We start from the raw sequence: 12636 nt of genomic DNA, 5'->3' as shown, positions 1-12636 counted from the left end.
CCATAACGGGGAAGGGGATAAGAGAGGGGGTTTAACAGAAGGCACCACAGTTTAGGGGAAGCAAACACTTTGGCAGAGGGATAGATCAAAAGAGAGAATAGAATTAATGGAGGGCAGGACAAGAGATTGGGAAATATTGTTAGTTTTTCACTATATGGCTGTTATGGAAGTGTTTTGCGTGACTACACATGTATAATCTATATTGAGTTGATTGCCATCTCAGTGACGGTGTATGGGGAGGGAGAAAGGGAGAGAATGTGAAACTCAAGGTTTTAAAAATGAATGTTAAACATTGTTTTTTTTCATGCAACTAGGAAATAAGATTTATAGGTAATAGGGTATAAAAATCTATCTTACCCCACAGGAAAACAGAAGGGAAGGGGATGAGGGGGGAGGGTAATAGAACAGAGGGTAGATTGGAGGAAAGGGTAATCAGAATACATGCTTTCCTAGGGTTGAGGTGGGGGGGGGTGATGGGGAGAAATTTGAAATTCTAAGTTTTGTGAAAGTGAATGTTGAAAATTGGAAATAAATGAAGAAGATGAAGAAAGAAGAAGATGAAGAAGAAGATGATGATGATGATTAGAAAATCTTAAAAATCTTAAGTTGTAGAAGAAAAAGCTGTTTTTAGTTTAGCTCACAAAAAGAAGTAAAAAAAGTAACAAGAGGAAGGATTGCATGGGAGGCTTCTCAGGCCAAAACATGCTCAATAAATACTAAGGCGAACACAGGAGAATCAGAAGTCCCATGTACTTTTTGGAGAGGTAACTGAGAATTTTACTCAGCAGGATGCCACAGATAATTTGATTAGCTTCACCCAAAGGATGGGACAATCCTTGGTATCTTAGGTAGTGAAAATCACTGAAAAAGATTTCCTCCAGAGAAAGAAGAGTAAATCCAGAGAATTCAAAGTCACAATAGATTGAAAAGAAAAGAATTGTTTACTCCTCCCTTGAGAGCAGGGGTAAATTTTGGATGAATAGACAGCATTCCAACTAATGAAGTTAGTAGAACATGTATGGCATAAAGGGGTTTGATATTAGACTGAGTAGTGAAATAAGTGCTGCCCTCCATTTACATTTACACCTGAAATATTGCATCGAAGTTCATCACACCAGCAAGGAGAATAGGAAATTGGCTAGTCCCTAGCTCAGACTAAAGAAAGTATATTTCTAGTTAGAATAATGATCCCCAAACTGCAAATTACAAAAGAGTAAACAATAGTGAATGAGGTTATGATTGTGGGTTCATGGACTCCAGAAGCATGGCTGATTCTATCTACCCTGCTTCTGCATTGTTCTTCCTCATCAGAAAGGAAGGGAGGAAATGCCTGTTCACCAAGAAAGTAACCTTCTATAGTCTTATTTCTTTTCCCTTTTCTGAGCATTTTCCCAGCCAGTGACTTGACTTCTGAATATTCTCTTCACACCCACTTTGCCTCCAGATCCTCCCAGCCAGCGCTTGGGGTCTGAGATTCAAATGTTGCTTCCCAGCTTCAGGGCTTTGAGCGGGGGCAGGGCTGCTATTCAGTGTGAGATTAAGTTCAGCTGCTCAGGTGGGGGCAGGGCCGCCTCATGGGCTCAGTTCCCTCAGGGGGTTTATGCAGAGACCTTCAACAATGGATCCAAGCTCCTGCCTGCTTGGGGAGCCCAGGTCTGCTCCCGCCTCCGCTGTTGCCTCCCAAGGGGGCCTGAGTTATGGGGGCACCCCAGTCCCCTCTTGACCACCCAAAAAGACTCAGCGACCCTTGTCACCTGTGGGTGGAGGGACCCGCGCGGCCGCTGGAGATTCCGTCCCTGAAGCCTGCTCGGATCTGCTCCTCTTGGTCCCACGGGCGCAGCAGGGCTGGCTTGGCTCCGTGTCTGCAGTGCGAGGGACCTTTTGCGAGAGGTTTGCAGGTCCCTCTGGAACAGAAATCTCCTTCGCTCCACTGTTCTGTGGCCTCTGCTGCTCCAGAATTCGCTGTGAGTTCCTTTTTACAGATGTTCTATGGGTTGTGGGTTCAGAGCTATGTGTATGTGCATCTTTCTACTCCGCCATCTTGGCTCCGCCTATCTACCCTGCTTCTGGTAAACGTCTCCTTGCTTCTTTTTGTCTGTTTACCATGCTTGTCAGATTTGTTTTCTGCAGGTTTAGCACCCTGCACCTGAAGGTGTCTCATTGCTTAAGCTGGATGTCAGACTCTGTGATGTGTAATCAACCAAACTCTGGATTCCAGCTAAAGAAGTAACCTCTCGAATGGGGACCTTTTGGAACAGGGACAACCCTAAGTCCAATCTCAAGAAGAAGTAGCTATGAAAGAAGAGTGAGAGGGAAATGATGGGGTACCTGTGCTCAAGCCCCACCCTAAAATATTGTTTTATGTGCTTATTTTGTGATTCCTCTTAAAGTTCTGTTGATACCAATTACCACATTAGCCTATGTAATGGATAAGAAAGATCTTAAGGCCATATGTACTGATCATGAATTTTTGCTTATTGTTAATGTAATTTTGCTTCTTAATGGGATGATCTTAATAGGGCCATGTGACCTGCTTAAGTCACATGGAAGTCTGAGTCACATGTTTCACATCATATGGAATAGGAAGGGTAGAATAGGAAGAGGCAGAGCTAGAGCAGAGCTGAGAGGAAGTTAGTCAGAGAGCAATCAGAGCTGGGAGAGGCAGCAACTAGTGTGAGTAGGAGAGCTTGTATGTGATTGCTTTAAGGGAACTAGTTTGAGGGAAGCTTAACAAAGGAAAGGCTTGGGGATGGTACTACCCCCTGCATTGTGATTGTGTATGGGTTTCTTTGTTTTTGTGATTGATTTGGTTTTCTCGTGTTGGAATTCAGCTTTCTGGTGTTTGAATAAATGTTTTGATTCTGTCTTCCATGTGAAAGTCTGATGTATTTTGCAATTCAGAACTGAGCCAGCATGGCTGCCATAGGCACTGTGAATGTAGTGTTGGTGCCACCACTAGGAAGAGCAAATGTAGAAGTTTAGGCGAATAAACATTGAATGTTAACAACATTAAGGCCTTCAAGAAAAGAATGTATCTGAAGAAGACACAGTGGTCTGAGTCAAGATCAGAGTTAATGTAGATCTACAACATAGTCATATGTAATAATTCACATAAACAGTTGATCCACAAAAATAAGCAAAATATGTGAAATTGATAGAACAGAAAAGCCCCAAGTCAGATCATATGGAGTAAGTCAGGCAAGCACTAGACTTGGTCATGGTAGTATGGAAAATGTTTTATTATTTTCTTAGGAAAACTTGTTAATTGGCAGCTAGGCAGCATAGTTGATAGAGTACCAGGCCTGGAGTCAGTAAGGCATTGAGTTCAAATCTTGGCTCACATACTTACTAGGTGTATAACCAAAGTATCTAACACTGTTTGCCTCAGTTTCCTCTTTTGTAAAATGAGTTAGAGAAGGAAATGGCAAACCACTTTGATACCTTTGCTAAGAAAATGGGGTCACAAAAGTTGGACATGACTGAAAAACACCTCAACAACTCACTTATTGCTATATTCTTTAAATCTAATGAGAAATTTTTTCAGCTCAGACTGTCATTCTGACCTCAGTAGCTCTCCAATAATTCCTGATATAACTAGAAAGAATTTTGGGTTGTTCCAAGTCTTTGGTCCACCCAAAATATTCTTGTTTTGGGTTCCCCCAACCTTGTGTTTGGGTTCTCTTCTGTTTTGGCTTCACCTAAATTTCATTGAATGTGATAGATAGATAGATAGATAGATAGATAGATAGATAGATAGATAGATAGATAGATAGACAGATAGATAAAGTATTTTTAAATTTACTAATGTTCGACTCAGTCTTCCTTGCTTTTGAATTGCCCTCTCAACAAAATTGTGTATTGACTTAGTGTGATTCATATGAAGCTTCCCTTTTATAATATCTTACATAACATAAACCTTCCAGAGGCTGGAATAGAGAGAGCCAGTCCTTTCTGGCTTACACTCCTCTACCAAATGACCTAAATAATTCTCTTTCTAAAAGTGTTCCAGATTTTGTGGTTTAAACAAAAGTAGAGAAAAAAAGAATCAGTACTAGGAGTTTGTTTCATGAAAAGAAATAGTTTTGTGCAATATCTTTTACAGGGGGTGGATACATAGGCAAAACATTCATTGTGCACTTACTGTAAGTGCTAGGAATACAAGTATAAGCAAGCAAAATAATCCCTACCCTTATGTAGTTACATTCCAATGAGGGAGGACTACACATGAAAGGGATCTAGCTTTGTGTAATAGCATGATTTCATTTCCTGATTGATGTATAATAAATTTTATTTCAACTTCTTACTTTTATTCTATGTATATCTTTGTTTTTTAGTGTTTCTTGTAAGTGACAACTTGTGGGATTTTGTTTTCTTATCCAATTTGTCATTCTCTTTTGTTTTACTGGGTGGTTTAAACCCATTCATATTTAATATGTTGAAAGCTAGGTTTATAGTTCCTTCCATTTCTTTCTTATTTTTTTTCCTTTCAGGTAAGATCTTTTGTGGTTACTTTTCCTTTGCAAAGAGAAAAAAACATGTCTCTTCAGTTATTTTTCCTTAATCTACTATAATTAAAATTAATTCAAAAACATTTATTAAATGAGTACCATGTTTCAGGCACTACACAAAATGAAGGGTATACAAAAAAAAAGGAAGGAGACAGTCCCTGTTCTACAGGAACTTACAATCTTGGAAGGGGGATGGGGCATGCAAACAAATATATACAAAGCAAGGAATATGCAGGATCAATAGGAAATAACTAACAAAGGAAAAGCACAAAAATTAAGAGGGGTTAGTTACGGCTTCTTGAAGGAGGTAGAATTTTAGTTGTAAGTTTATTCCCATAGGGGGGCACTTGGATGGCTTAGTGAATAGAGTGGCCCATCCAGACGAAGAAAGATGTGAATTTAAATGTGGCTTCTGATGCTTACCAACTGTGTGACCCTTGGCAAGTCACCTAATCTAGCTTATTTTCTCATCTTTAGAATGAGCTCAAGAATGAAATGGCACTCTAATATCTTTGCCAAAATACCCCTCCCCCCAAAAGAAAGGGTCACTGAAGAATTGGGAATTGTCTCACCTTTAAATGTACCCTCCTTCTATTTGCTACTTGTCATACTTTTCTCTAGTTTCATAATCTTACTGTCATAACAATACTTATTTTTGCCAGTATTTTATATATATACATATCCAATTCCTTTCCTCTTTTCTTTCAGTTACATAAATCCTTTTTTCCTCCCTTTAAATTTCTTTTGTTATTTTTTTGCCGTTTTATTGCATTTTCTCTTTTTGTGAGTTTTCTATTGTTTTCCACCAATTTTCTTCCAATTTTGTGTATTCTAGACTTTTACTTTTTGACTAATGGTTCTTATGGCTACTGATTCTTTCTTTATTCTCTGTATTCTTCAAGGAATTAAAGTTGCTAAGGTACTTGTTTGGTTTCACTGTAATTGCTTTTCAAATCTTGACTCTTTTGTTTTCCTGTTCTGAGCAAAGAACTATTATTTCTTGCAAGAGTTATAGATGAGAGAAATATTGCCCAGTGGTAAAAGTTTTATCTATGCTTTGATTATGTGTTTCATTACTTTCTCTTGTCCTTCACATGAAGATTTTTCTTATTTCCCAAGAAATTTTCTTTCTAAGTCCAAGCCTTTCCACTCTTCTGGATATCAGTTGTCCTCATGACCTCTGATTCCTCTTCATTAATGCAGTATTGTGTCCACAGAGGCATAGATTTCTCTGAGCTATAGAAGTATTCCTAAACACCAATTCCATGCAGATTATCATTATTGTAAACATTTTCTTTCCCCATTTGAAGAGTATTTATAACCTCCAAATATCCACCATGAGATTATTTGTCAATGGGACTCTTTCCCAATACTGATTTGAAATTTCCTCTTTATTACCTCGGGTTTTCATTCTTCCCTTTGCTATCTCATCCATCTTGCTTTAGGTGTTCTTCTTTCTGACACAATTTAGGAGTTATTGGTTCTGCATTCTTAATCATAGACTTGATAAAGATATTATACGTATATACATATACACATATATGTATATATATGTGTGTATATATATATGTATATATATACATACATTCATAGATATAGATATAGATATAGATATAGATATACACTCCTCTATTTTCTTACTACTCTATTCCTTATACACCTTCCTATTCCTGTAGGGTTTAAGGAACATTCCTTTACCATTATGTTGGGTTTTTTTTTTCTATTTCAGTTGGACTTTTACTCATCACTTTATCTACATTTAGAAAGAAGTTTCTTAATGGTTTCTCTACTGTTTTAATTGTTATACTGATGTTATTGTTGTTTTTAATCTCAAAGGTGTATTTCTAGTTTATTCCTCTATTTTTCTGTGGTATGCTATTTTGTTACCAGTAGTTTGCTTAGTTGTTCTATTTGCTCAACTATTTGGTATTTCTTTTTTTCTGTTTGCAAAGCAAATAATTGGTTCATTTCTCCTCCCTGAATATTTCAAATGCTTTTCTTTTATGAATGTCTATCTTTTTGTTGATAATTAGGCATAGATTTTCAAGCTTCTTTGTCACCTTGGATTGCTTGGTTTTAAGTTCCTATGCTTTTCCAGTGACTAAATCATTTTATCTGTTCAAAATACTCATTAACTACAAAGGACATGTGAAAGAAGACTCTTATCTGTATCCGAAAAAAGAAATGATAAATAGAAGTGTGTATAGAATGGATTTACATAAATATATATAAAATATTTATGTGTAATGGTAGTAATCTCTATAATGAAGGGAGAGGAGGAAAGAGAAAAGGATTAAAAAAAAGAAAGCTGTATGATAACTATTATATGTTTAAAAGGATTAGCAAGTAGTCCATAATAGATTTGCGTTTTCATGTACAATCATTTTTTTTCTGTTTTATATTATTCACATTTTTTAAGTTCAGAATAAAATAGATATATTTTTAAAAGGAATGAATTATTGCAGTTTTTGGTGGTTGCCAAATAATCTAATATTTTTCAAATTATCCTTTCTATTTGCAGATTTTCCTCCTGGCAACTTCTAGAGGTTATTGGTAATTATAATTGTTAAATTTAAGAACAATTTGCTTTGAAGTTGTTAGTATAGAGCTTTTGAAAATTTTCTTCTTTTAGATGATCTGAGGATTATTTTACTTATTAACCTGTTTTTCTCTGTTCAGAAGGTTGGACAGTTTTCTCAATTTATTTCTTACATTATGATATAGATATTTTTATTTGTCATGTTCTATTGGGAGTCCTTTCATTTTTATTTTTCCTCAATATCTTATCTCTGAGATCAACATTATTTGTTTGTATTTAAATATTTTCCTTTGATATTAACAATTTCTGTTCCCTTTCTTCCAGATTGTTATTCTTTTTTTTTTGTTTGTCATATACTTGCTACTATGTATTCATTTACTTTTCAATTCTGCCAATTATTTCTAATATTCAAGCCATAAATTCTTCTTTATAATTCTTATCTGTTAAACCATACAAGATGTGGTGATTCCATACTGACTTGAAATCTCGTAGGGTTATGTTCCTTATTATGTGTTCATCCATTTTCTTTTGCTTTTTCAATATTTGTTTCTAGGTACATGGTAGAGAGTTGGGCAGAGAAGAGGTTTCTTTCAGAGAACACAGCAATAGTAAAGAGATTTCTCACTGGATGCCCATCAACAAGTCCATTCATCCTATCATGTGTGCATGGAAGCATTTGGGGGTAGATTGAAAAGGGAGTGTGTTGATGCTTAGGCATTAGCCTTCTTTATTGTTAGCTCATCAGGCTGTTATCTATTTAGGATTCTTGGGGTACTAGTCTGTGAAGACAGTTACAATTTCTCTATCTTTTTGCACATAAATCTTATTTTGGAGAGTTTTGGAAAGTTGCTAAGATAGCAGAAAACATCTTTCTCTGTCTTGCTGGTCACATAACCAGGAAGTCCAGAATCATTTTCAAACAACTAAAGAACATAGATGAGTTAATATCTTATATGTCTATATCACCATAAAGTTCTCAAAGAATCTTACATATGGAATCTTATTTGATTTTCACAACAACCCCATGAGGAAGATATTACTATTATCCCTCTTGAGGAAAATTGAGGTTCAAAGAATTAAACTGATTTGTCCAGAATCAAATAGCTAGTAAGTGTCTGAGGTGAGGAATTTATTTTTTTTCTTATCAGCTTGTCTATCATTCTGTGCTCTATACCCTACTTCATATTGTCTCTCATTGATAAAATATGAGATTCAGATGGTGTCAGTCAAAATCAAGAAGAATGAATGGATGTGAGAGGCATTTCAGGAGAAACTATTCTACTGCAGACTCTCATAACCTCTTATGTAGACTCTTGCCCCTTTTACTCTTGTCTCGCTATTACCTAGACACACTCCACACAAATATCAAAACAATTTCTCAAAATCATGTATTTGCTTCTATTACTCCCTAATCAAAACCTTTTGTCTCTCTCATCTCTTAACATCTTCAAATTCCTTAGTCTGGCATTTATAGGAATTTTTTTCCAAACTGTCTCTTGTCTACCTTTCTATATTCATTTTACATTACATCTCTTTACACATTTGATATTCCAGTCAATCTTGTCTCCATACTTTTCCTAAACTCATCTTTCAATTTCATATTCCCATGTCTTTTCATAGCTTGATTCCATACTTGTTATATGAATTCCCTTCTTGAATCTTCCTTAGTCTTCTGTCAAGTCCTGTTCAAAGTCCATCTTCTGTTTTTATTTTTTTTGAGGACATTTAAATCTTCTAAATAAACTCTAGCCAAGTCTTCTTGTGCATTAAGATGTCTTTCCTTATTAAAGGAAGAAGGGAAACTGTGCCCTCACCAAGCAAGTGACACTGGTGTTCATGTCACATGGCAGTGTTAAATATCCTGAATAGGGGAGAGGATGCCAACACCCTATTCTTCATGTGTCCCTTTTGATGTTGGCTTATTTTGCAAGGCTCGATTATTCCTGACCCTAGATGTCAGGAAAAGAAAGCTAAGAGGTGAAATTTTGCCTACTGCTTTCAGAATGGATATTATACACTAGCCTGAACGCTTTACTGGAGAAATTTTTCAAATTTCCTTGAGGTGAAATAGGAGAGCAACTCATTAAAAATAGGAAGATACCCCAAGACAGTCATATGATAGACATCTTCTCTGCAGTGGTGATATGCCATTCTCCCATTGGTGAGTTCTCTACCAGATTCTCCATTTTGAAAATGGACTCGGGTTCCTTCTTCACTTGGCTGTGTTTCCAATTCTCTGGACTTTTCCACCTTGGCACTATATCCATGTGGACTTCAGAGGAAAAAGAAGTATCTTTCATTTTGCTTACATTCAAATTCCCAAGTCTCAGCATGGCACCTGACACATAATCAGCAGTTGATAAATGTATGTTGTCTACCAGAAAATGCTGTGATTTATCTATAACATTTCAAAAACTTTGGAGCAGGCAAAGTTATATTCAAAGGGCCATGAAATTTCATTTGGAAATCAAAGGTATTTCATTTGTATTGGAAGGTAAATTGGTTAATATTTAAAATATGTCCCTTCCTTTAGTCACACACTTGGCAATTATTAAAGGAGAAAGATCAAATTCAGAGAGGCACCTTGAAATTCAATTTCAATTTATTCCCAGCTTTTCCTGAGAGACTTTTTTTTGCTTCCTTACAATCAAATTTAGCTATGTGATTTTCCTTTTAACCAGCATGTAAACCATTGAAATGTCCTGTCATGTTTGTTGGTCCATCAATTCAACATCCCACACAATTACCCTAGTAATAGGATCTGATCTGACTGCATCTGCAATGGTCTGGAACATGGTGTGCTCAGCATTTGACTTTGACTTTATTAGAAATACCAGGACTTCTCTAGACTCAATGATATATTACTGAACACGCATCAGTTGTACACTCACCTTGGTTCATGACTATTTGTTTGGGGAATGGGACAGGTCTTTTTATCACTAAAAGTATTTAATTAAGGTTCCAGTGTTCTCAGTCATATATAATAGCTCTCTAGAAGCTTAAAAATGAAAGTTATCTAAGCATTTCTTACTTCATTCTACCCCCTTCTCACTATATACCTCATGTTACTGGATGTGCTTCCAAGAAATTTTTTTTTAGTAATTTATTAAGACTCGCAAATTTCCCCATGCAAATGGAACTTGTACTCATAGAATCCTAGCATCCATCTAGTAAAGTGCCTAGAATACTTTAGATATGGAATGCTTGGCCTTTTTTCTTGTGTTATGGACCGCTTTGATAGTTTAGTGAAACACTTTAACCACTTTTCAGAATATTTCTTTTAAATGTATACAATAAGATACAAAGTCAATTATATGGAAATAAAGTATTTTATTTCTGTAGATATTTATGTAGATATAAACATATGCTGTGTGCATACAAATGTGTTATGCATGCACATATGCATATGTGTGCTATGTGTATATGTATACATATATATATACATATATATATGTGCATGTATATAGAAGTTCATGAGCTCCAGATTGAAATCTTTCCTTTGAAGGTTCTGTATTTGAAGTTGTCTGAGTATCCACCCCCAAATCCAGAAAAAATCTATCCCTTTTACAGGAGAATAAACTAAAACTAGCTCTCTTCCACTCGGAAACAGAATTGAAATAATGTATCAAGATGGTATTTTATTGAAATTGAAAAACAGCCACTATTGATATTAAATAATTGGCAAATCACAGTAATCTAAATCCCATACTATCCCACAATAATTCTGAGGTTCACTTACAATTCCCTAGAAAGGTACAGTTCGCAAAGAGACCTGCCATATGGCTGTGGGGTAGTTCCTCTGGCAATGTCCACTGTATCACCCTCCTCCAACAGATTAGTCCTTACATAATTCACTGAACTGTCTCTACTCTTATGAACTATTGTCATGGAGGTAAATGCAACATCCATGTAGGAAGGTCAGTAGTTTCGTTGCTTTCTAAAATGAAGGAGAGGTTTCAGGCCTTCCCTGGAATTCCAGCCAATCCACCCCCAGACTCCTGGCCTCTCTGCTGCAGATCTTCCCAGTTGGACAGCAACTCTTATGGGCAGCTGCACCAGTACTGCGACTAGCACTTCTGGGGTGACAAGAAGGATCAAGAGAAGTTATTGAAGAAAAGCTGTAGTTTGTACTTTTAGAACCTGACTTTTTACACCACCGACAAGCAGATGAATGAGCTCCTCAGCAAAATCGGTGTCATCAAGAATATTATCATGGGCCTAGATAAAGTGAATAAAATAGTATATGGGTTCTGTTTTTTAGAATACAGTACTCCATGGCAGACGCTGAAAACACCATGCACTACATTAATGGCAGTTGCCTGGACAATCGCCTTATCCAAACAGACTGCAACTAGGGCTTCAAAGAGGGTGAACAATATGGACGAGGACCATCTTGGGGCCAGGTGACAGGTGAGTATCTAAAGGACTATGATGCTGGCAGAAGAGGTTATGAGAAAATGTGCAAAATTGATGAATGATAGAAGTTCCTTGTGTACAAACAGACAACATTGGCTTGAATAGCTATGGTCAAGGCCTGAAAACAGCTAATGTAGAATAAGCTGTCTTTGGTTTCTCGGCCTCCACATAGGAATTAAGCCCCAAACCTCGACTTGGTTTTTCCACTCTGAAAATTATTAAATGTCTGAAACTAAGCAAGTGTACGTGTTGAAGCCTTGAGTGGCTGTGTTCATACACTTTTAACCCAATAGAGCAAGGGATTAGAAAAGTATGAATACGAATTAATACATGAATAGATAAATGAACAAACGAATAAATACATAAACATAAATAAATAAAATGAAAGGGAAAAGCTAGCTTTTGTGGTTAATGGGAAATAAGGCAAAGGTGACAATCCCTTCTCAGTCTTTTCTATCTGCCTTGAGATTTCTCTAGAACAGAGAGGTTATGACAGGTGAATAGGAAAGGATGTTTCAAAAGAAATCTGCTCATGACAGCTTCCATGTCCCATGCAGTTTACAAAAGACAGGTGGCATTGGGATGGAGTGACAGATTTGAGTCAGAAGTGTTTAGTTCAGAGGTTATCTCAGGTATCACCTCAGTCACACTACCCTAAACTCCATCTAACTAAGTATCTTCATTGTGAACTAGGAATAATTATGACTGAGAGGAAACTTTGCACAAGAGGGAGAGCACTACCCTAGGAGAAAGACCTTGATTCAATCTGACCTTTGAAATACACTGGCTTATTGACCACAATCAATTCAGTCAGTAGGTGTGTCTCAGGAATATATAGTAGCTCCCATTTTTAAAAATGGAAGTTATCTAAGAAATTCTTCCTTTATTCTATCCCTTTCTCTGTCCCTACCTGATGTTATTAGCTACACTTCCCACAAATTTCTGTTTCCATTAATTAAGAACTAGAACTTCCCCTCTTGAGATATTTTACCCAGAAATTGCCAGGCCATTCCAAAAGAGAAATTTTTCACATCAGGGAGTACTCCATTTTAACAAAATCACAGACCTAGAAAAAGGAGGGGAAAAAAAAGTACTTGTAACATTTACATCACGGCATTGTTTTATTTTGTCTTTAAGATCATTACATATGTATTAAAGGGCTTTAAGTCCTAT

At 36.5% G+C, this 12636-nt stretch overlaps 1 pseudogene; it reads left to right on the top strand.

Annotated features, from left to right (window-relative positions):
* The first annotated feature begins 2913 nt into the window (after positions 1-2913).
* LOC140498574 (nuclear cap-binding protein subunit 2-like) lies at positions 2914-11525 on the top strand (annotated as a pseudogene).
* The last annotated feature ends 1111 nt before the right edge of the window (positions 11526-12636 follow it).

Source organism: Notamacropus eugenii, chromosome 4 (assembly GCF_028372415.1).
Source record: "Notamacropus eugenii isolate mMacEug1 chromosome 4, mMacEug1.pri_v2, whole genome shotgun sequence".
Classification (NCBI taxonomy): domain Eukaryota; kingdom Metazoa; phylum Chordata; class Mammalia; order Diprotodontia; family Macropodidae; genus Notamacropus; species Notamacropus eugenii.
Note: the sequence above shows the minus strand (reverse complement) of the source record. Positions and strands in the feature narration are given on the sequence as shown.